General features: G+C 41.0%; 1 protein-coding gene across 3 annotated transcripts in view; it reads left to right on the top strand.

The window, feature by feature from the left end:
• The window catches only part of Plexa (plexin A), a 434,401-nt gene that overhangs the window by 73,193 nt on the left and 340,389 nt on the right, over positions 1-20,819 (top strand). The window contains exon 1 of one of the 3 annotated variants that reach the window (XM_076424413.1): positions 7-237. The exons of the other annotated variants lie outside the window; for them this stretch is intronic. The gene's annotated coding sequence lies outside the window, so the exon portion shown is untranslated. Of the gene's footprint in view, positions 1-6; positions 238-20,819 lie in introns of those variants that run through there. 3 annotated transcript variants of the gene reach the window in all.

Genomic DNA, 20,819 nt, shown 5'->3' on the forward strand with positions numbered 1-20,819 from the left:
GTAACAACGTAACCTCAATTTTTTCGGGGTAGCGTGAAGCCACGGTCAGTTTTATGGAGACCGTGGAATCCAGTGTTCGGCTACGTTCTTTGTGCTAGAGATGAGAGAGACTCTGTTCAAGTGCTTCGCCGTGGAATATTGTACATATTCTCCTCGCACATTCTTACCAGCCACATACAAGCGTCCTGTAAACTCGTTCTGCTGGACGCCGGTAGGGCGCAAACCAGCCGTGGAACGGTACGTTGCGTTGTCTCGAACGATTTAAAAACTCTACGTTATTATTTAAACACTGTGCAAATTACACGTGCTACTCATTTCACGACTTCGAGATAGAAAAAAAGTGAAGGAAAGTGTCGCACAGTAACACTTTCGAAAAGGACGTTACGCGGTCCTCGTTTTTTTCTTTTTCGTTCTCAACGTTTGATTTTCGAACGATCTCACGTGACCTTCCCCGGGTTTCACCCCTGTCGCAAAGCAATCTGCCGCTTCCGTTTGCTCCGGCAAGAATGCCTCGGCAGTTTATCGTGCGTCTTTCTCGCTCGTCCACCACGCCTTGAAATCCAACGACCTTTGATTCCACGCACAGAATCAACGTATTTCGAAGCGTGGAAATGAAATGCTTCTTTTCAAGTCCTCCATCTCCGACGCTCCCCGCAGCGTTCGACATATTTTCACGCGTTCATCGATTACGGTCCCCTTTTTTCGAACGTCAGCCATTGTTGATCGTTGTCTCTCTATGAGTAATCGCGGAACAGGTTTATCATTATTATTGTTGCGCGACGCGCGCTGACATGTCGCACCTTTTCTCTTCAAATTCGATTTAACTTTTTCAGCGTCTTTTCTCTTTGGAGTGGAAGTTTGATTTCATCCCATTATCGAAAGTGGCTCGCTAATTGTTTGTGTGCGCGAGTTCTACTGCCGTTCTCAGGATTTTGACCGTTGTCCGAGGACTGTATACGAAATATGACCGTTGGCCGCATAGCATAACAGTGCGTTTCTTTTTTGGATATCCGTGCCGTAGCCAGGTCACTTTCAACCAAAAGGAATGTTTTTGTGGAGTAGTTTGGAGAACCTGTGATATTTATCTTGGACTACAGTGCACCCTTGAATTTTTTTGCGGAGTTGTTGAGGAACGTTCATAAAATTTCAGTGTTTGAAAATATTTCTTCGGTATTCCTTTCCGTGCAATGCTAATTTTGGAGGAATTATACAGGGTGGTTCGCGGGAATTAGGAAGTACAAGAAAATGTCACAGAGAAAATTCTTTTTTTTTTGGGTATCCAACCAAAAGGGATGTTTTTGTGGAGTAGTTTGGAGAACCTGATATTTATCTTGGACTACAGTGCACCCTTGAATTTTTTTGCGAAGTTATTGTGGAACGTTCATAAAATTTCAGTGTTTGAAAATATTTCTTCTTCGGTATTCCTTCCTGTGTAATGCTAATTTTGGAGGAATTATACCGGGTGGTTCGCGGGAATTAGGAAGTACAAGAAAATGTCACAGAGAAAATTCTTTTTTTTTTTGGGTATCCATCCAAAAGGGATGTTTTTGTGGAGTAGTTTAGAGAACCTGATACTATCTTTGACTACAGTGCGCCCTTGAATTTTTTTGCGGAGTTGTTGTGGAACGTTCATAAGATTTCAGTGTTTGAAAATATTCCTTCTTCGGTATTTATTCCTGTGCAATGCTAATTTTGGAGGAATTATACCGGGTGGTTCGCGGGAATTAGGAAGTACAAGAAAATGTCAGAGAGAAAGTGCGTTTTTTTTTGGATATCCGTGTCGTAGCCAGGTCACAAAAGGGATGTTCTTTTTTAGAGTTGTTGAGGAAACTCGACATTTATCTTGGACTACAGTGCACCCTTGAATTATTTTTTATTTCTTCGGTATTCATTTCTGTGCAATGATAATTTTGAAGGAATAAATAGCTCTGTTAGGCTTGAACGTGGAAGAAAATGTTAGGGAGAAAAGCCGTATTGTTACAAGGGGCAAACATGGTGATATGAAAAAATGTTCCGATTGTTGTCGCTTTGAAGGTGTTTTGAACGTCATCGATGATTTTTAAGTGGTGTTGTGGCTGATGTTAAGATAAGTTTAGTGATGTGGTACACTATAATCTTCAAATGATCTTGAACTAGAAAATGTATGATAAAGCAATGATAACATCAAAAATGTGCGATCATTTTATTCGAATTAAATTAAATGTTCGAAATTATTACCTCATTGTCACTGTCATTGTCTGTTTCCTGAGGAATTCTTGAGTTTTTAACTTTAAACAAATTGTGCTTTTGTTATAAAGATGGTTTAAGTTCTTCAACGAGTGTTTCCTAAAATTTGCTGGCAATGACAACGTTAATAAATTGATTTTAATTAAAGGATGGTACATGTGTTTTGACACATTTTTAAGCATTGCAAACAATCCTTTAAAATGAAGTCCATAATAAAATATACAAGTTTATAAATAACATCATATCAGTTTATTTAATATGCTGTGCAACTGTAGAAAATATAAATAATTTGCTTGATAAAGTCATGACTGACACGGAGTTAGAAGAGGCAAGCCATCGTTGTTGCTAAGAGCCAGAAATAGACTAGAAAAGATACACAAAGATTCGCATTGCCAATCAAAGCTGCCGATAGTGTTCCTTTGTCGCAGTATGCTACGATGCATTTAAAAGTTACATCAGCGAACGCAATAGAACACATTAAATCAAAATTACGTTACCCTTTCAAATTGATCCGAAAAATTGACAACAGTGGTAATTTATAATTCTCTACACGAGTTATTATAATGAAATGTGATGTTATAAGTTATTATAATAGAGCAGTTAGCTGGAAAGGTCGGGTGAACAATCTATTATTCGCAATTATCTGTATGAACCTTAATAATTTCCCGTGTTCTCGTTCAGTTGCCAGAGAACTCTTCAATCTAACGTTATCGCATTATCTGTCGTGGCATAAATTATAGCATCTTACGGAATGAATAGCTTGAATCAATTTTTACTTATTCCACTGCTAATGGACGGCAGATAATCCGGTTAATACAACATTAAAATGTGTATTTTTCTCTCGGGAACGGAAGTCTGCGGAAAATTATCTGAAGAATGGGGATATGAAGTGGTTTTACTGCTTTTTAACAAAAATTTTGCAGGTTTAGTCGAGAGGTAGGTACACGGCGATTAGCATAAGGGTTGAACTAGTTTCGCGGCGAGCGAGTCTCGCGTATGAATGTTTATGTGACTTGGGAGGGAACTAATACATGGCGCGTCTGTCTGGATAAAGTATAATCTGTGACACTGGTGGTTCTCGGCGTAAAACGTGAAAAACGGGTAACGCGGGCGCAGCTGAAAAATGATATTAACGGAAACTAACCCGGTTTCCGGTCGGTGGGGTTTAATGAAGACGCGCGTCTCCGTAGCTCACGTAACCGAATGCAAATATCCGTGTCTGGGATTGCGAGCGAAACTGCCGGACGACGGAGAGCCGTTTGTATGCGAGAATTACGACGATAATCCGTGGACAACGATCGATGTGTTCGCTGTTTCTCTTCTGTCACGCTTTCAGACGTTTCCCCTCCCGTTACCCGACCGCGAACCCGTCTATCGGGAAGCTTAACAAATTAGCATAAATATTCGTAGTTGCCACTACGCATCTATCATGCTTACGCTGATGCGAGCGCAAATTGAAAACCAACAGATCCCGTGCGATATTAAGAAACACCGGTGAGACCACTAGCCTCGAGTAATAACACTGATATAATCCTGTAAACGCGCTGATCGCGATCGTATATCATTGTTGCACGTGCGACTCCGAATCGTGGATCTACTCCATAAAAATATTTCATTTTTACTTTGTTCAGCATCGTACACATCAGATGAGATTACGTTCTACATACGTAAATTATTCAATTCTACTTCTTCCCAAAAATGTTGCATTCACCTTGAGAAAGGTGATTCCCAAGATCATTCGAAGGTGCTTTTTAATTAACACTAGAACTACCGAGCACTAAACGCGATTGGCATACATTGCCTTATATAATGACAAAATTGCATTTATTTAGACTTCGTAGCAGTTTCATTTAAATATGAACTTCAATAGAGAAATTCACTAAAAAGATTTCTCAGAGAAACATATTCATAATTTTAATATTTCTAAAAGAACAAATCAGAAGCAAGTCATTTTGACTTGTCCGGTAGTTCTAGTGTTAATACATACATACCAGGTTTACGGAGGTCTAGAAATAACTATTTCATATTATTTTATAAACAACAAGAACTTGTGTCTATCCAAGAAATAAATTTGTTAAATAATTCCTCAGCGAAGCATCTTCGCAATATTAATAATCGCACGTTAAGAATATGAGATCCGTCATTTTAACGGGTCCCGTAAATCTAGTGTTAAGGAGTTATCAACGAAAAACACGGACCAATGGGACCGGGCTCTGATTGGTCCGCGTTTTTCGTTGATAACTCCTTAACGGAGCTGCTGAAAGCATTTTTGCAAAGAAGAAAGTGTACTTGAAATGTCCTCGGGAATCACTGTTTTGAAGAAAGTATATTTTTGTCTAAAGTATCTGCTTGTGATTAACATTTTGAATCGTGCGATTTGTGCATTAGAAATTGTTGTTCTCGGTACCTGTATAATGAAGCGTTTTATTTTCCGTGACCACTGATGTGCACACCAGGAAGTTACATTTACGTAAGCGATAGACGTTTATGATTCGTCCGTACACACGCGAGCGCATACAGTGGATCATTCACTAAAAGATTAATTACTTTGATTCGCAAGTGTTTCCCACGGTTGGTTTGTTACCTAACTCTTTTTCGAAAACATTCCGGAGAAATTTCTGTCTGTTGCGTGTCCAGTAACGAGTTCACTATTTCGTCCATCTTCGACGTAAATTCGCGACCAATAATCTGCTTACGTATGTACGATCCACAGCCAAAAAGTCGTCGACGTAGCACCAAACGAAGAGGCACGTAGTCGACCATGAATGGCTGGGAGGGCGAGCCGAAAGTATGAATGGGCTAATCAATTTCCAGGCACAATCGCGCGGTATAACGCGTGTCCCTAGTAACCGCATCCGCCGGCACACACTGTGCACGTGTACGCGTACAAGTATAAATTTTCAATACGAAATGTTCCGTGATACCTGGTTGCAAACGTATTCGATTATGCGCCTCTATCATTGAACTTGCCGTCTAGATTACAGAAATACTACACTCGAAATAAACAAAATAATAATTGTCTGCACCGATTGCAAGAAATAGTAACCAAACTGAATGTTGTTTCATCCCTTAATGATTTCAATAGAGGAGAAATCGTACATTGACATCTTGAATTTTGAAAATTTTCCAACAATTTTAATGCATAAAATAATATATACTTAATAATATATACTTTCTCCTTCTTTTTTTTGAAAGTAATAACATTCTTTAAAAATGCACAAGAAACTATTTTGGTTCTTCAATGTTTTCTTTCGCTACTTTCGCTATCAAACTTTCCATTAACACTGACACTGAGGTTGTATCTTTTTTTCCCAAATTATAAGCCACCTCAGAAATGTTATTGCGCGATTCCATGATGAATGATCCTTCAGTCGTGAGTAGCATACTTTCTAAAAAATAAAGGAAACTCGATTTAATAGAATTCGAAATACACAATTCTCTCTGTTTCAAAGTCCTTGATCTTTAGCGTTACGTCCGCGAGGAGCTAACATTAGCGATGGTTACAAGGTAGGACGATAAAGCGCGCAGCTGAATGAATCTCGCGCAAACAGCTAACGTGGATCATTGCACGAATGATTCAGTGACTAGTCAATCGCACAAGGTCCCACTCATTCGTTTCTCACATCGTATGCATTCACGTACGTTATTCCCATCTACCTTCACTATCATTCTAGGAATGACTATTGTAAAAGCGATTGCGATCGTGGCGTGATATGAAATTTTCATAGGTTTCATTTCCTCTCTCTATCTCTCTATCTACATATATCTCTTGCCTAACTTTATTATCTGGAATGTTTTCATTTATTATTAGACTTTCGCTGGAACGTTTCCTGCAACAGTTGCATAATTTTATAATCGGCGGGTAAAAGCGATACTCGATCATGGATTTCATACATGATTTCATACGATTCTCGCGGATGCTCCAATTATTTATCAACCGGATAAGTAGCATAGAAATTTTCAATTAACGTGTATCGTTATCTGACTTTTTCGAGGATCCCCGGAATCGGAGTCGGAGGCGAGGCAACGCTCGCTTATCGAGCAAATCGGTAAATAAAGCTCCCGACGGACTCTACTCGCAGGCAATTAGCGAAATAGAATTAATTCGGAACGAGCAAGAACGGGTTTCCGGATCGGCTCCCGTGATAGATGCGCTCTCGCATTTTTACGGTCGGTCGAGTACCGAGGAAGACGCCGTTGTTTATTTATCCAGGACCGGGGCGAGGTGACCGTTTTGCAATCGGTTTTCCGATAAGCCGATTTTATTCGGTATAATTTACAGTAATTTGAACACAAATCGTTAATCCATTTTTAATGGAGTGTGCCCTTAATAGCCGGCCGGGATTTTAATAGTAGCGCTAATTGTCCCACTATTTTAGTTAAACCGCCGTCGGACGGCCACTCGAGTAAATTGATCGGCGTTATTTCAAGCGGCGAGCCGCGATCACAGAAATCGGCAACTGGTTTTCGTAACACTATTTCATTGAATTTCGATACCGGACGACGCGACGCCAATTTTATGGCTTTCGATGGCGAACTGTCTGTAGTTTCTTCCTATGGCTAGGAACGAAGCATTGCCGCGCTCAACATTAATCTGCGACTTAAATGTCTTCGTGCGGTGCTCCATAAATTTGTTCGTACACATGAAATTAATTTAATCTAGTTTTATAGATGTGTTAATGACGTTATTAGGCAATGAAAGTCTCGGTAATCGAAAATAAAAATTTTCTGCACTAGATTGCAAGACACAGAAGCCACATAGACATGAATTTCTTTGAATTGGATTAATTTAATCTAGTTTTATAGACGTTTTAATAACGTTATTATATATAGGTAATGGAAGCCTCGATGATTGAAAATGAAAATTGTATGCACTAATTGCAAGACACAGAAGCCACATACACATGAATTTCTTTTTGAAATAATTTCAATGAGTTAAAAATAGTACAACACAGTATCTCTAATTTCTTTGAATGTTTTTACTGTTTTTCATTCGATGCATTCATTTTTGTCAATAATGCATCAAATCCGCAGTTTAGTTATTACGAGAATGGAAACGCACGTAAACGTATGCAGACTGCTATATAAATTTTAACATACTGTTCGCCAGTATTTAACGCACGAGTGGTGTGTGTTTACGATGTTACAACGGGTAGCTTGTAGCCTCTACGTAAAGCAAAACATCCTTGTAACTTCCTTGTTCGGTAGCACAGTGGTCGACAGATTAAATTAGCATTTTTTTCCAAGAAATTAAGAGGACCGTTTCGTCACCAGCTGGCGAGACAAGCTCAGGAATCTTTTGTCCCGAGGTGTGCACTGCGTTTGTAAGAGACACAGCTCGCGTCTGCTTGTCCTACGAGAACGGCATTCCAAAACGTTCGATGAGAACGGAGAGCATTGATATTTTCGACATAGCAATCGCGTCTGGTAGATATGACTCTTCTCTAATAATAGACGATGGTCGGCGACGAATGTGAAATCTCGACGAAACTTTCAATCAATTCTTTGACCGAGCCGCCGATGACTGAACGATAGCGTTCGCTTTCCTTTACGGGATAGTTAACCACGTTTCGCAATTCGTTCAGCAAAAAAGAAAAAGAAAAAAAAACAACCGCAGCTGGTTACGTTTGTTCGAATCTTTGTTTCGGCGACACAAAGGTTCGCCAGCCATTGACTCTCGTTTCGCAACTTCGAAAGAATTTAAATCCAATCGGAAAAAGAGCTGCACTCGCGATTTGTTACGTTTCCGTGTATACGCCGCTGTTCCGGAGTTTAGAGTACGCCCTCGACGCTACAAAAAGAACAGACTCCGTGAAGAAATTTTACGACGCCGCTGCAAACTGAATTCTGAGAAGCTCTTTTAAATAAACAAGTGTGTCACGGCGAGCTTTATTTACACTACCTATAGTTTGGAATCCTATAGTTTGGAATCACTTGCTGATTTTTGTAAAAATCGAACATATCGATAAATTTTGAAATGATCCATAGTCATAATATCAAATATTATAACTAGTTGAATAATATTTCTTAACAGATTTCAGCATTCTCTTATGTCCATAATGCTCTTGTATAGTTTCTACACCCAGTATAAGATAATATTCGCAATGCACTTTTCCAAATTGGGATTAACGCTAAACGTACCGAGCTATAAAAGCAACAGGCACGTGGTTACCTTATAAAAATGACGAGAATTAATTTATCTGGACTTTGCGCGGTTCTTATTATAATACGTGCTCTAATAAAGATACTTATTGAATCATTTCTTAGGGAAGCATCCTTATAATAACATTAATTGTAAAATAAAAAATCTAGAACCGGTCATGGTACGTTTAGTGTTGAGGATTAACTCTTCGTACCTCAAAATTTTCTATAATAAACGTATAGTTATAGGAGCTGCATTCTAGAGAATCGGACATTTCATATGCAACAACCTAATAAGAAGCCGTGTTCCGCGATCCTTTCTCTTAATCACGGAATTTAAATAGCTTCATTTGTTTCGATGAATATTTGATAGGGTTTCGCGCAGGCGTGCGTCCCGGTCCACCCTTTCCCCAAACCGTTTTAATTGCGAATTCGAGAAGAGAGGGAGCATTCAGGGTAAACCGCGCGTCCCAGCCGGGCCGGGTCGGGCCGGAGAACGTGTTTTAAAAACCGACTGCGCGCCGGGCTTTTTCTCGGAGTTCGTTAAGGTGTTTAAGCGTCGCCGATCCTCACAGGGAACGTTTGTTTCGCGTTCTCCCCGGGAGAACGTGGCTCGCGTTTTCGTCGGAAATTAATTACGGCCGTCGCGATTGCTTTCTTTCTCTCTTTCTTTCTCGCTCATTCATTCCTCCTCTCCACCGCGCGACGCACTTTTCAATGGTACCCATGAACGACGATTACAAGATTATGAATAATTCATCTATTCAGCCGGCCGCGTAACGAGACGTCTCCTCTCGGCTCCTGTACCCGCGACATTAACTTCGAACAGTAATTCCTTAATCGCGACCGCGCGACGATTTCCGACGTTCCGGAATCCTTGCGTTCCCAACCTATATGTCTCTATATTTCCGAGCAATTAGTATCGTTTTTTACACGTTTCCCAAGAGAACGACCACGGCCCATTAATCTTCTACCGGTTGCCAGCTCCGTGCACGCCACAAGTGGTTTAAAATTCAAACGATTCCCGTCGCCCGGCTCCAGACTGTGTTCGTAGGGTAACTGTACCGATTACATCGATCCTGCTTCATTTTAATATTATTCTATCTATAATATAAAAATCGGTGACCCTCAAATCCTAATACAGCATAAGAAAATGTTAAAAAGTAAAATTGATAACATATTGCACGTCTTGTCTCATCTCGATGAGAAACGTGTCACTTTGTCGATAAATCTCCAACCCCCTTTCCTGTTTTTGCGGAAATATACATAGTGTCTATACACGACATAAGCGACACTTTGATCCCGAAGTTCTCCCATCGAGGCATTACTGCAGTTCAGTTTCCAGTCGATTCTCCAAGCACACCGAGCTGCTTCCATCGACAATGGAAACTCTCGCAGTTGACCCGAAGCACGTCTATCAGGACGCCTCTTCTTCGAGAACGGTTTCGAGCTGTTCGGGGACGTGTTTCTACCCGGGCTCGTTGTAATTTACGGGGCTCGCAAGGTTGCCGGGACCTACGAATGGAAGTGCGAAGTCAAATTAGCTTTTGTCGACCGGCGGACGTCTCTCTTTCTTCGGGCCGGGTCCTTTTCCTACGGTTCTCGCATCCCCGCCGTACACAAAGAAAGAATGGGAGGATGAAGAGAAGGTGGAGAAGGAGAGTCGCGTGGATCTCTTTCCCGTGATTACGAGCCTCTTTGTCTCTCTTCCTGGAACTCGTTTCGGGGCCCGTCGGGTTCGAACGAGCGATGGGGACGCGCCTCGGCCGAATGGAAGAGGCCTGTCTCGAAACGATCGCATTCCTGGTTTTGTTCTTGGCCTCGAGCCTCCGATGCCGCCGCGCCGCGCCGGTCCCTCGAACCTCCGCGAGTTCCACTTTCCCGTCGAGGGGACTTCTTGTAACGTGTTCCTCCGCAGAATTCCGTAGAAACCCCTAGCATAATCGATGCGTAAGTGGCTCCTTTCTCTCTGTCTTTATCTCGCGTCCTGTCTTTCCCTCGCGCGCCTCGCGCAAAGTGTATGCACACGATCCCGGCCTCGCGAAGATCTCGTCACGTTGCGGCTTTTTCACGCGGCCTTTTTGCAACACGCCTCGTCTCGAACAACTGGTACGCGCCGCTATCGCGAGGCCCGACATCGTCCGGGGAGATTGCGTAATTTTCTACCTAGCCCCCCTATACACCGTGGGACAAATATCGCGGCTGAATTCGCTCCCCAATACACGCGCACCCCGTCATTCAGCAGTTTAGAGCCGCTTCCGGCGAACCGAACGAACCACGAGACATTTTTACGTAAATATTAGGCCCTTTAACGCTTTTGTTCGACGCTGGTCGTTCGAGCAAGCCGATGCTTTTATTTCGGGGTTTTCAAAGACACTAAAAAATAGTTTTTGATTTGGTAGTAACATTCGGGCACCAGTACTGTGTTCAAATAGCTTTTTTTGTAATTTTAGGTCCCGCCTAGCAAAGTGTCGAAGACGTAGCAATGCTGTCGTAATTAGCGTTAGAAGGGGGTAGACTCGTTTCCAGGATTGCAAAAACGCTAGATAAAAGATCGATCTAGGCCGCAATCGCCCTCAAAAGTCCTATTTTACGTTTACGAGGCGTAATTTGCATCATTCGGCAGCATGTAGCTGTCGCAGCTTCATGAAAATATCTACACGCGCAGCTTTTTGTTAAAATAGGACTTTTGAGGACGACTGCGGCCTAGATTGATCGTTTATCTAGCGTTTCTGACTATCGAAAAACCACATCTTTGCGTTACTGAGAAATTAGAAGGCATATCGCGCATCCCACACCCTTGCAATCCCAGAAACGAGTCTACTCGCTTAAACACCGAGACTCTCGCGAACGAGAGCATATTTTTCGGGGACACGGTGTAGGTAGGTAGTAGTCGATGGTAATATCCCGGCCCGATATTCGGATCATACATATTCATCGCGGTCCAGAAAACGGAGAGGTTTTTCCTCGGGGTTGCGCGTTGCGCGTCTGAAGGGAAGGTAAGACGTAGCAGGGCACAATTTCGCGTGTTAATCAACCACGGTATCACCTGCGGGATACTTGGCCAACGTAGACGAGGATGGTGGGACGGGTTGAAGGAGTTCGAGGGGGTGGTTTTCCATTGGCAACACCAGGCGTGCTTCATCCCCGGGTCTGACAAGTTTACTCGGGCGATAAAACGGCCTCGCCGCGGCTACACCCGAGCAAATTGCAGGACGAGATGTCGCCCTCCTCTCCCGTGGAAATTCTGTCGTGGAATGGCCCTGGTATCCTTCCATCCACGTGGTGGATCCTCGAATAAAGGAGTCGACCAGCTGTAAAACGGCGAACCGTTATTACGAGGGGACTTGGCGCTATACGAGCCGTCATCCTGACCGATGTTATACCGTGTAACTCACGCCGCTCGACCCCTCGGCTTTCCATCCTCCTCCTTCGCTCCCGTTTTTCCAACCCCCACGTCGCTTTTCCTTCCCACCGATACAGTTCAGGGAATAATGGAGAGGGAAGCACAGAAAAATTGAGAGAGAGAGAGATAGATCAAACGGGTAAAAATGATTTCACCTTTGAAAACGAAACAATGGGCTTTCTCCGAGCGATCCATCGTTTTTCCGAGGGGTGGAGTGGCGGTCGGAAGGGGTGAGTTTTTCAGACGGCAAAGGGAGTACGGCGAATTTTTATGGCGTCATGTTACCGCGATAAATTTTTCGAGTTTACGGTGTGTGTTCCGGTTAAATGCACTATGGCGAGAGAGAGCAAGAACTGTGTCAGTTCGTTGGAGGGTAAATAAATGATGGTTACGAAGTTTAGGGGTCGAGAAACTTGCGAGAACAACGTATGTCTGGGAAGTATGGTAGTTGGGGCTAGGTGTTCGGGTTTTTAACTCGCGGATACGAGCGCACGTGGAGCGCATTATGGCGTTGCCTTCGTAACAAGTGTTTATCGCTCGAGAAATAAATTAGAACAGTTTGCAGTTTCATTTTGGATACGAGAACGTTCTTATTGAACGTCACCGGGAATTCTTGTCGAGCGCGAGGATGGAATTGAGTTACTAATATCTCGTTACATTGCGCAAGGAAGAACTTACTTACAGCGAGGAAGAATCCTTCGTTGCCGTGTCACTGGTAAAAGATAATTCGAGAAACAGTCGATTAGATTTGTTACGAACCCTCGCGGATTCTTTTCCGAGCGTTCAGAGACGTATCTATGATATTTTTTTCCTTGCCTGTTGCCCAGCGGCTCCGAAAGAAAGAGAGCCCTCTCAGCGCACCAGGGCAAAATGAGTTACAATTATTTCTGGACGAAAACGAACCACGCGCGCTAGTAGTAGCACGATAAAAGCGCAAATGTACTTTTCGTTTCTTTTTCTGGACGTCGCGTCGCTCTCAGTCCTTTCTAGCGTTGCTTCTACGCCAGAAAGAAACGTTCTTTATTTTCTGAGCCGTTCCCGCGACTTTCATTTTATTTCCCTCTCTATCCGACCCACTCCTTTGACCGACCGTTCCTCTCCGTCTCCCCCTATGATCCCCCGTCGTGTGTACGTGTACTTCTGCTTCGAAGAAAATAATCCGAGAGACGTCTGTAAAAAATAATTTTCCGCGCGGCTGCCACGCACGGCACAACTGCACACGCAGCATTGTTCCCCGGGATTTAATTTCTGACCGAAGAAACGACGTGAAAACTCCCCCACTCTTTTTTCCGCGTCGCTGTTTCCACGTAGTCGGAGAAAACGTTGCGTGCACGCTCGCCGAATGGCAATCGGGAACTTATTGAATCGACGGGATATTGGATATTCGAACCGATAATTTAATGCGATGCGTCCGCTCCGCGCTGGCTTGCTTGCTTGCGTTTTCGGAGATCCGGGTTAATAGGTTAACGCGATGAGTATCGGAACAGTGATCGTATACGCAACATCGACAATAGTTTATTTAATGTGCCAGCTGAGGGCGTCTCGATATGAGTGGAAATCTCAAGTTTATGTATTTTGTACAGCCTCCGCTATGTGGTAGCTACTGGAACATTAATTCCGAAATAATCGATCACCAATTTCATCGAGTCTTTGCTATGACGTTCCTAGTTTTCATGAAAATAAGCGACGAAGTGGTGAGAACATCTTTTGAAATCGATGACGAATAACGTGTTTCGTCGGAAAACATAAAAATCATTAATTATTGGAGAACTTTGACTCTTTTCAACGTGACTTAGACGTGACTAGACTGCGGATCTTTATGCATTTATAGCAAAATTGAGAAGAAAATAGTTCGAAATTGTTGAAAAGTTTTTCAAATTGAAGATGTCAATATGTGATTTTTCCTCCATTAAAAATTAAAATTATTGACGCTAAACCTACCGAGCCTTAAAAGTAACTGGTACATGTTCCGTTATAAAAATGACAAGATTGCTTTTATTTATCCATACAATCATTTCTTATGAAATTATTTTTACCATATCTATAATCGTAAAATAAAAAATCTGGAACCGATCATTTTGACCGGTGATTTTCCATTCCTTGCAATCGATGCACACAATTTTTATTTTGCATAAAGATACGCAGTATACTGATAACTAGACTGCGGATGTTTATGCAATTTGTAATATTTGTTGGCGAATTTTAAGAAAGTGGAATCGAATAAAATCTGATTTTCAGTGGTAGCAGCCTTCTTACAACTGAAATAAATAAAAATCGTACTGAATTCTGTCGAATCTTATATTCTAATATTTTTTGAAAATTTTCGAAAGCTATAAATATATAAAGATCCGCAGTCTACTGATAACAAAACTACAAAAAGTGCGTGTCAAATACTTTTATGAAACGGATGATTGCACACATCCTTTCGGAAATTTCCATGAAAATGATCAGCTCGCCATGTCCCGTTGCAAGTATTGTACATATCAACATGCTCCGCGTATTAGTGACGACTGCGGAGTTTAGTTATGTGTTTGCTCTCGATAGTCGATGGTCTCTCGCGGTAACAGGAAAACGGGATCCTCCCGATCGCCTCGGTGCTCGGATTACGTTTTGCTTGCTCGCCTTATCACGGGGTAACAGAATATTCAAACGAGGCCATCACCGCCGGTACTTATCGAACGTATAATTAGAGGAACAAACTATCGGCGTTAGGCTCGCGTGTAATTTTTGCCGGCGAACGATGTCATCATCTCGTTGATCTAACTCATTAACAAGACGGAACGTTAGATGATCGATACAGCTAGCCGCGTGGTTACCAGTTTTTCGTCTCCTCCATCATCCCCTAGACACGCTGTTTTCCCTGTGTTGGACAAGCCTCTATCACACCGATGTCGGGATTAGTGTACACGCCTTCTTGCTCGCTCATGATGCCTCCTCGTTTATCTGTTTTATCGTGCTGGGACACGATCCACCGGCAATTCGCGATATTGAGCTGGAATTGCGAAAAAATCGCCCGTTACGAACTTCCATTAACACGCTTGCCAGCCGGAGTACCGATTCCAATAAGCCGACTCCCATAGATTGTTGTTTCAATCAAGTTTAGGCGACGCGATTTTCTTTTGTCTCTGCACGTGAATAAACTGCGCATTTTATGCGTTTATTGGAAAAAGAGTACGTGAAATATAGTGGGAAAATACAATCAATGTATTACCATCAACTTATTAACATTATTAGTGGGAGCTACAAATTTTTATTCGGTTCTCCAGTACCTTGAAAAAAATGCATTTTTATTTTTCATAAAAATCCGTAGTCCACTTGTGAATCTTTAGAATCTGTTTTTTTTTTTAGAATTTCAATGACATGATAACATTTATTCTAAGAAAACGTGACTTACGACATAGTATCTCACTTTCAATTTTTCTATTCCCTATTTTAAATATTTGCAGTCGCAGAGAAATCGATTTTGATAATTCTTGTTTGGTCTCGATCAACTCTGAAAATGGCATTGCAACATTTATTCCAAGAAAACATGACTTACGACATAGTATCTCACTTTCAATTTTTCTATTCTCAATTTTAAATATTTGCAGACATAGAGAAATTGATTTTTATAGTTCTTGTTTAGTCTCGATCAACGCTGAAAATGGAATTGCAACGTTTATCCCAAGAAAATGTGATTTAAAACATAGTATACATACAGTACTTCACTTTCAATTTTTCTATTCTCAATACCAAATATTTGCAATCACGGAGAAATTGACGTTTACAGTTCTTGTCTAATCTCGACCGGTTCTGAGAATTGCAACATTTATTCCGAGAAAACGTGAATCACGATTGTCGAGTAAAAAAGATTCCATTAATTTTCGTTGAAAAAAGTTCCATTGCACGTTAGTTTCATTGTTTCACCGATGCGTGAAGAATAACCTCCTTTTCAATTGTCAACACGCGGTAACGGAACCTTGCGACTCTATATACGTGAACAGTATATTTCCTCGGACAGCGAGCAATCAATTCCGCAAAAAAAAAAGGCCATTCGTTAATCGATTCTGAGCGGATCTCGAGCAGTTACCCGGAACGCCAGACACATGGAGTGGATTTAATTACGATCAACGATCTTGTACCCGTTCATTGTTTCCCGATGCTTACAACGCCATTACACGGGCTTCCTACAGCGATTCTAATCGTTCAGGGAAAGAATCGCGTGTCGTCGTTTCCCGTCACGCGGGGACGAGCGCAACCGGAAGTCGTTCTCGAGTATAAGGGCAGTGGGACGCAGGAAACGTATAAAAATACCCGACGATGCCTTGATCTCTCAGCAAATCGTAAAATCTTCGTTTCTACTTTTTTTTTAACTGTCGTTTCATTCACTGCGCCCAAATGATTCCGGATTTATAACAATTCTGTTTCCGGCAATCGGTTAAAAATTAGTCAAATTGGATTCACGGGTAACATTTTGTTTTCAACTCTGAACAAGAAGTTTATAACTTTAGAATCATCCAGAGGATTGCAGTTATGACTTTATATGCCAGTTTCGCATATTACCCAGGCACAGTTGTGCTTTTTCTCAAGCTATAGCTGATTGCCACTGTCATGCAATGAGATCACTTCATGAAATAACAAAGGTATGAACGTAGGCGCTCGAGAATACGAAAGCTTGCATTGTTATTTTGAAAATGTACCACACAGGGTTTTATTAAAATGATCACTGTACTCCAGTTTATACATATGTCAGGGACTCCTAAATAACAGTTTATTAATCACAAATAAAACAGTATAATATAGTAGCAGCTTTTACAAAAATATTTATTGTGCTTCAGCACATTTCTAAATATTCACAGTTTATTTTACCAATGGTAGTTTTGACAGTATTGTTTAGGGGAGATGTGAGCACCGCCGTTGATAATTTTGGTGAAATTGTCGTTGTCGATTTTTAACTTGTGTTAGGTTGTTGTATATGAAATGTCCGATTTTAGTTATAGTCTGTTATAGTCTGTAGGTTTATTATATAAAACTTTGAGGTACTTACAAAGCTAATCCTTTACACTGAACGCACCACGACCGGTGAAATGACCGGTTCTAGATTTTTTTATTTCACAATTAATGCGATTGTAAATATGCTTTCATAAGAAATGATTTAATATATCTTTATTAAAGCACATATTATATTAAGGACTGCACAAAGTCTAAATTAATTAATTCTTGTCATTTTTATAAGGCAACCACGTTCAATTTTAATTTAGATGTATAATTTTACTTTTAAATCAAGTTGTTATGTGATTTTTGGTCAAAATGTGGTGATTAATTAATTCACTAGTCGTTGATGGTAAAAAGATCTGCAAAATCAAGATAACAATCTTGTACATGAGAAAAGTGTGTGTGTGAATGACCATAATATTTTATATTCACCGTAATACAATCAAGAAACTTGAAATTTGTAAATAGAACACGTTGAACACTAAAAATCGGACATTTCATATGCAATAATCCAATACATACATTCAAATTTTCCGAATCGATCCAGCCGGGTCGTTCACACCGATCGGATAGTTTTCCATTTTTCTTTCTTTCCTGGACTCAGGGAGGTCTTTGATTAATACATTTCCTCGTTATTATAACGCTTCTAGGAGCGTGCTCAGGTAGGAAGACAGGGGGCAAGGCGCGGGGGGTTGGTGGGGGGTTGGCATTCATGAAACGCCAGACGATTTATGTTTATAAACGATGCCACCGTTCATTGTTCGCCGATTGTTCACGGGTGATTAATCGATTTCGTTCGAGCAAGTGCACCGGTGTCTCCGTTTTAAAAAGAGATTTATTAGCCACGTGACATAAACGGTGATTATGACTTCCATACGTGCTCGTCGATTAATCACGCGCGTTGCCGCGGCGCGCTTAAGAACCCATATTCGAATTACCCGATCGCGAAAGTCGGGAACCGAGTGCGCTCGCGCATTCTATTCCTGAAATGGAGGGACCAGATTGGATTAGATGCTTATCGGCGATACAGACGGAGAGGGAAACTTTTATTCTGTTGCGAAATCGAGACATTTAGTATCGATACTTTATGGGGTAGCTAAGCGACATTATTAGGGCTGAACCCTGCCATTTACATTGTTCACAGACTTTTTCCGACGTGTCCGATTGTTGTTCGCTTTGCTTTTTATTTATCGCGTTACAACTGTAATACACAATGAAAATAAAGGTGGATTTACTAAATGTTAGGTAACCCCATTGTGTGTGTGTGTGTGGGCCAATTGTGTAGCTATGAAAATCGTCCGTTGTCCGACGGTTAATAAAGATACTTTGTCAAGATACCTCGCGAACTTATCACATGTTTCGACCGTTTTACCTAAAAGTTTTACGTACAATGTTAAGAGAAATGAGTTAATGTTAAGAGAATGCTAAGAGAAAGGAGAGTGCTCATTAATAGACAGCGGATCTTAATGCAAAATAAAAATGTTCTACCTGATTTGCAACCAGCTGGAGTGAGATAGAGATTTATTTTCTTTCTTGATACGTTTAACCCCTTTCCCTACGATTCATTTTACGGTTTCAATGATTTTTTATAGATCGTAATTTCCTAAGAAAGGAGGAAACTTATATCTATTGTATGCATACAGTTAGGAGCACAACTGATCACACACATTTTAAATTGGAATAACTTTTTTATGAATGGACCTAACGACTTCAATTTCTCTGTAAGGGCAGAAGAATTAGTTTAGTAAATGCCGTCTAAAAAATATGTTGAAAAAATGCATTTGGTCGGAATTGTGAAGAACAATAGTAAAAATCAATTTTTACTACTGTTTCTAGCTGGGCCAATAACAACAATTTCAAAGATGTGTTTGCTCAACATGTATAAATTATATACGCTCCGAAAATTTCATTGAAATTGGTTAATTGGTTTAAGAGTTATGAACGATCAAAAGTGAAAAGGCCGAAAATCTGGAAAAATTGCAATTTTTACCATTTTTGATCGTTCATAACTCGTAAAACATTTAACCAATTTCAATGAAATTTTCGCGTGTGATCAGTTTTGCCCCTAACTGTATGTTCTCCAATAGCTGTACATTAACAAAACCAAAGTAGAATTTTATTCTGTCAGACAGGATATTGTAAAAAAGGCAAGGGGTTAATAGGTCGAAAATAATATAACAGTATTTCTAAATTCATTCATTTAAACTCCGCTGTCTGCTTATTACATCTCGTAAAGCGTGATCTTACAGGCAAATGAACGAGCAGACCGAACGTTACGTCCGCGAGCGACGTCTATTAAAATTCAAAATCGTCTGGTCAAGTAGCCTAATTACTACAATCGCGCGGCCATAATTCGTACCGACAAAGGTGGGGCACGTATGCGATCAGTTAGCACCCTAATCGGGAAATATCGAAGTCAGGATCGTTACCGATGCTGCGCCGAGTAATGGTAGCTTCGATCTGTCCACTGATGTCTGAATTAAACGCAGCTGTTTGATTTTAACGATGCCGCGTTCGGTATCGGCTGCAAACCAATACCGGTCCGTTGTTCCCTCCTGTTTAACTCTCGGATTCGCTCTCGAAATTATTCCCCCGTAGACGGTAACGCGGCGCATTACCATAACCACTGTCCCTCCGCGCAATTTTCAATTTTGCAAGGCCTTCTTGGATACCTTTGAATCGCTCGTCTTCTCCACACTGGCCTTTTTAGCCGCGGTTCAGACGGTATTTCTTGCCGGGAGCATCGAGAATCTTCTCTTCAAGTATCTCTGGAAACCGTACGAACGCTGCACAGCGGAGGATTTGCACCGAAATGTTGACCAATATTATTTTAGCATTGTTTTAAGAGTTGCATGCATAGTCATTGGATTTATCTTGATGTCAACTACAGCAATATGTATAAAAAATACACAGTAGCATTTAAGTGGAATTCCAGGTTGATTCAATGTAGCATTTCCTTGTTGTTTGTCTAAAGGTATTAATGAAAGTTATAGGTAGCCTCCGGATTTTATGCCTTATTCGACTAACTAGACTCTGAGATCGAAGGCACTTTAACTGTACACAGCCTTCGGGTCTCTGACTCACACTGATGTCCTTTCAAACGGGGAATTCTTCCGGACTAATTGTGATTTTACTAGTGATGGTAGCGAACCAATTCTTTCTCATGGTTTTCAAGTGAGTAAGAACTTAAAGGGATGTATAGAAACGTATTGAAAAATGGACAGGTACTTTTCAACAGGTATTGCTATTAGGAATGGATTAGGAATCGGTACTAAGGGAAAAGGAACATTCCCATCACTAGATTTTAATCTTTTGATTCAGTGATTTTAATGAATCCCAAATTTGCTTCAATTGAAACATGAAATCAATTTGAATATGATTTAGAATTTCCTTCTTGCAAAATTGCTTCATTGCGTGGAAAGCGAGTGTTAAAGAGCCCAGTTCACATATGTTCGCCACGTGTTTTCGATTTAAAATGCACGGCAGTGTGAAACGCAAAAAGTATGTCAGCATATAATCCTTCCAGACCTTGACCAGCCGACCAATTCGACGTCTACTTCGCCAAACCATAATTAATAGCACTCGGAATCATGTTTGTGTATCAAAACGAGCTCATTCGCGAAACCGTCAGGATAATTGAGGCATAGGAACGTTTCATTTCTCGAGTAATCAGCGTTAACACGATTCAAACGACATTAGTAGAGCTGATAGGATCGGCTGCCTGAATTGGATGCAAAAGAACCACCTTTACGATCACGTTAGGACGCATTAAGTGCACTATTCACGGTTGCACGATATATTCACCTTTCTAATCTACGAAACAAATCTGTAGTGATTGATTAGATACCAACATATTTAATAATATAAACAATATTAATAATGTAAATAATGGTACAGCAATTTTGACTGCTGAGGGTTAATTTTGTCATGCTTATTTCTGTGGTTGTCAGGAAGAACGCCGCATGTCACATATGCACTTTCACTTTTGAGATGTTGCCCTTTAACACACCGAGCACTAAACGCAATTGGCATACATTGCCTTATATAATAATGACAAAATTGCATTTGTTTA

The sequence above is a fragment of the Lasioglossum baleicum genome, chromosome 5 (genome assembly GCF_051020765.1).
Source record: "Lasioglossum baleicum chromosome 5, iyLasBale1, whole genome shotgun sequence".
Classification (NCBI taxonomy): domain Eukaryota; kingdom Metazoa; phylum Arthropoda; class Insecta; order Hymenoptera; family Halictidae; genus Lasioglossum; species Lasioglossum baleicum.